The 5,000-nt window shown below is 49.2% G+C and overlaps 1 pseudogene; it reads right to left on the bottom strand.

Annotated features, from left to right (window-relative positions):
- LOC149354250 (uncharacterized) overlaps window positions 1-2,886 on the bottom strand; it is a 3,886-nt pseudogene extending 1,000 nt beyond the window's left edge.
- Between the last annotated feature and the right edge of the window lie 2,114 nt (window positions 2,887-5,000).

Here is a 5,000-nt window from a genome sequence, read left to right as displayed (position 1 = left end):
GAAAAAAAAATGCCAGACTCCGTCTTGTGATCTGCACATATGTATATTATTATTGTGAAATTGTGCATTATATGAAAAAATACTTTCATACACGGCCTCTCATAGAAAAATGCTAATGTCCAGAATTGTTGGGTACGCCGATACCGGACGCCAAATTCGGACATTATGTGCAAGGAAATTGGCGCTCACGACCTCTGCGAAAATTAATCGAAATATGTCTCCGCGTGCGTACCTTTGCCTGTCGAGACGCGACAATACTTGGAGGGCATTGGATGCCCACCGCCAAGGCCTGCGCCTTTTAGTGCAGAAATGCACTATAGGGCGGATAACACAAGATTTGCGGCCTTTTTTTGCGCTCGCTCTTCACGGCAGATGCAGGGTGTTTCACCTACATAAGAGTTTACACGATTTTTAAAAATATGCTTTTTGAATTAGATATAATATTGTCATTTGTGTAGCACGTCATAATACAGTCAGGAAGTACTAACTATCTGGTTGTTTAACTAATATTGAATAGTTATTTTACTAAAAATTACCGTTAGGCTCCTTAATTATTTAGAGGCATGTAGCCCACTGTAAGTGACATCCATATCAGTTTATAGAATTTTAAAATCGGTTACCCTCGGCGCTGTGGCCCAACAAAATCTGGTTATTTCGACAAGTTACGGGCACTGGAAAGGTTGCTTTTCCTGCAAACTTCACGCAAGCACATGTATTTTGGCGCGATGCCGCTAAAATTTCTGTGGCCACAGTGCCCAGGGTAACCGCGTTTTGAAAATTATAGAACTGATATGGATATTAATTGCGATGAGATTGGCCTCTTATAATTAAGGAGCCTAAAAGTAATGGTTAAAGAATCAACTATTCAGCATTGGTTAAGCAGCCTGCTATTTGGCACGTCTTAGCTGTATTTTGATCTGTTGCACCACTGAAGTGAAAAAAGGTCGAACTCAAAAAGCCTATCTTTAAATTTCGTGTAAAGTCCTAGCTCACCCCACACCCTGTATACGGCTCTGCACTTCGCATCAACACTTTTGCGTGCTGAGCTCACTCGAAGAATAATAGGTAGCACGCATTTCTTTAAACGTGTACTCCCTATTCATGCACGCCATGTAGCGCGTACACAGCCCACATCGTCGATTACGAAGGAGGACGATAGGCTTATCCATGCTATTCAGGTGAGCTCCCCCAGGTTCGATGGGCCAGTGATGGAACCGCTTTTCCCCTCTCAGCGAGAGAACGAGCCGTAGCTCACGCGCAGGCTGAAATCAGAGCACGTGAAATGGAAAGGATATGACCGGAACCAAGCGCACTACAGAAAATAAAATTTAGCTGTTAAATGCGGCATATAATTCTATACCTAAAAAGTAAATAGCTCCACTTCAAGCAAATCCTACGGTTGCTTTATCATGGTCCGCTATAGTCAGGCCGAACGAACTGCCGTCCTTGCCAGAATACAGGGTTTGCTCGTGAGACGAATAGCGGAGCCATTACGGCGCCCTTGAAGCCTCAAGAGGTTCGAAAGGAGAGGACAACGCTTCTCCTTTCCTTACACAGATTTAGAGCTTAAGGGCTGGTGTAAGTGCTCCACGGCAATTGCCGCGGCGGCTCAGTGGTTGCGGTGCCCGGCTGCTGACCCGAAAGACGCGGGTTCGAATCCCGCTCGTTGCGGTCGCATTTAGACCGGGAGGCGAAATGCTAGAGGCCTGCATATTGTGAGATGTTAGCGCACGTGAAACCCCGAGGGCCGTATTCTGTAACGATCGACTCCATTTCCAATTTCGTTTGGCTGTGACATATGAACGCCACGAAAGCAACAGCAGGTGTGAATTCAAACGGCCAATCACAGACACAGCCGGTCGTGTCGCGGAGCTGCCGCTACAGCCAGCCTCCTGCCGCCGCATCAATTCCAGCTGAGTCCCACGGACAACGCTGAGTCAATTCGTCGTAGAGACGACGACGCTTCTTTGACGGGATTGGATGAGCGGCGATAAAGCTCGGCAGGCGGGTGGAACAGAACGTCGTCCTCAGTCATTCGTGGGCGTCGGCGGTGGTCAGCCAGTGTGACACGGGGGTGGGACGCGTTTATTCAAGAGGCGCCATGGAGGTGTTTCATTCGCGACCAGCGTGACATCTCTGACGCCCTACATCAATGGGAGCAGCGACTAATTGCAGAGGACTAAATCGGATGGATAGGAAATGGATCGTTAGACAAAAAAAAGGGAGGTCGAATTTATAGGGAGCCTCCCAATACGGCTTCCCTCATAACATGAGTCGCTCTCGGACATTAAAGCCTATAAAACCAAAACCACGAGCACTCCGCTACGCGGCTAAGGTACAAACCCAGTTGACTTGTCACTTTTGACTAAGACGCGTTGCATGCTGGGGCAGAGGAACGCGGAGTGCACCGCAATACGTTGGACACTGCGTTCAGCGGAACTGGACAGTGAAAGCAGCTCCCGTCCTTGAAATAAATGCGATATTTGCTTTGTGTGGGCCGACTGAAGTGTCGTCACAGCCTTCAAAGAAACAGGTGGAACACGGCCTTTGAAGCGCGTCGCGTGAATCTAAACGCAGGCGGGGCGACCACCGGGGGCCACCGCGTCCATTACGATCGCCGATGATTTTCGGAAGACAGTCGGGGCTTACGTCTTTGCTTGACAAATCGGAGTCGGACCTGTCGTCCTCCGAGTTGTGCCTGGCTTGAGTCTCCGACTGCGAAGGGGACCTGGGAGTCGAATGCGACGTCGACGGCTGCGACGGATCCATGGCTGCCAGCGAGGCAATGGTCAGCTGCAGGCAGGCGGTGAGGTCGAACCAAAGCGCGTGAAAGACACGAGCGACGCCTGAACGATGCGACGCAACTCACGAGCGATGCAAAGAAAGAAGTGCCACGTAGCCGAAGAGAAAGCAGCAGGACCAAAGCAAATGTGAAAATGTAGTGTCGACATATAACGGTTTTTTCCAGTTAACAATCGTTGTCCGTTGCTACAACGGCGCACAGTCAAGGTATTTGCTGCAATTCTAAAGCGTAGCCAGTGTTTAAAAGGTCGCTGTCTGTATTAGCAACTATGAAGATTGTCGAAGCATTGAAACTTTTCTGCCGTTAATATATTATCCACCTCCCGTTTATTTTTCACTTTTACCTCACGGCTTATGACTCCAGCTGCAGAGCCGCTTTCACACTTAGAGGGAAACTGGAAGCGTGCGACCGCCGAGCATCGCGAAGGGCCACTGCCGACAGCCCGCGAGAACCGACGGTAAAGGCGCATGTGCAATAAGCCCGGCCGGCTACTTTATCCGTGCATGCGCCTTGTGCCACCCACTATCTCCAGTTGTCGCAGCAGCGCTTCGCAAAGCGCGGTCACCACGCGTTCCGTCTAAGTGTGAAAGGGGCTGTACGTGGCCAAAGTTGCCGTGAATGCGCGAGAAACGCAAAGCTGCAGGAATTTGTTTCGTGTAGCAGAAGACGAAGATGGCACCGGTAGGTACCCTGTTACGAGTGGGCAAATTGAGTTCTTTTCACATGCGCATAACGAAAGGAATCCGAGAGGCCTGCGAAGGAAACAAACGAAATAAATGAAAAAATAAAATGACGAGAGGAACGCTGGATAACCGACTTTTTTTTTTTTTCGAGAAGTGTGCCATGAGGCATAAGTTGAGGAAGGGGGAATGAAATGTAGGAAATATAAAGTTAAAAGAAGGAATGGAGGCCAGTTTCACCGAAGTAGTTGCAGACGCTGCTGGTGGACTGATTTTTCAAAGCCCACTTCACATAGTCACACTCGCGGTTCCATCGCATGCCCACCTCCCTGAGGAGCCGTTTTCTAATAGAAGCCGTCGCTGGGCACGTCCACAAGCGTCGCACATCGCAAATGTCCGGTGCAGCGCCGCAGTGAGGGCACATGTCAGTTACTGGCAGATTTTTATCCCACCACCTATGACGGACAGATGGGGCCAGGGCCTCCCCTGCCCGAATCCGAAGCTCTGACACCTCCTCCTGCTGAGTAAGACTACGGGGGATTGAGAAGAGCGCGTGTTCGCTGGCGCAGAGCAATTCAAGAGTTCTCATTCGAGAGAACTGTTTTCTTATTATTTCTCCTAAATCCTCCATTCTAACCCTATGCGTTGTGGCACACTAGTCGGATACAAAAAAAAAAAGCGCACACGCATGGGATAATGGGGCTGAACAGACTGCCGTCGCTCAAGTGGAAACCATGAGGGAAGGGCTTTTGTCACTTTTGTCGTTCTTGTCCGTTTGCTTTACGGGGCAGCAGGCGTCTCGGTGCACGCGGTAGCTGGTGTCATTACTTTTGCTTGTGCGGGTAGCCCACGAAGTTTACCTGCAGTCGAATAGCACATATCACAACACTACGGCATCTCCTTGGGTCATCGGGTGGCTACGCATTTTTCGCGTAGAGGCCTTTTTTACGAGCTCACAAGAGCTCGTAATTTTGAAGGATTGCGATATTGTGAGCTTCTTCTACGGATTCTATTGGTGTGTGACAGGCCTCGTGGCATACGAGGGGGGACCCAAAAGAAACCGGATTTTTCGTATAAAAACTTTATTTATTAACTCTTGCACAAAATTCCTTCAGTCACCTTCAAAGTACTCTCCATGAAATGCGATGCACTTATCAAGTCTTTTTTCCTTTTTTCCCACTGTTTGAAGCATCTCTGGAACCATTCAACTTTGATATCGTCCGGTGCCCTCTGCGAAGCTGTTTGTACGGCCACCACATCACCAAAACGCTTCCCTTTTAGACTTTTCTTCATTATCGGAAAGAGAAAAAGTCGCACGGGGCTAGGTCTGGTGAATATGGAGGGTGGGGAACGACAGTCCATCCCCGAGAGGCCAAATAGTGAATCACTCGTAAGGCCGTGTGTGCGGGGGCGTTGTCGTGATGAAGGAACCAGTCACCTGATCGCCAACGTTCCTTGCGTTTCCTCCGCACATCCTCTCGCAGACGTTTTAAAACTTCCAAATAAAAGTGTTTGTT

This window comes from Amblyomma mixtum, chromosome 3, assembly GCF_055824585.1.
Source record: "Amblyomma mixtum isolate Tamu chromosome 3, ASM5582458v1, whole genome shotgun sequence".
NCBI lineage: Eukaryota > Metazoa > Arthropoda > Arachnida > Ixodida > Ixodidae > Amblyomma > Amblyomma mixtum.
Note: the sequence above shows the minus strand (reverse complement) of the source record. Positions and strands in the feature narration are given on the sequence as shown.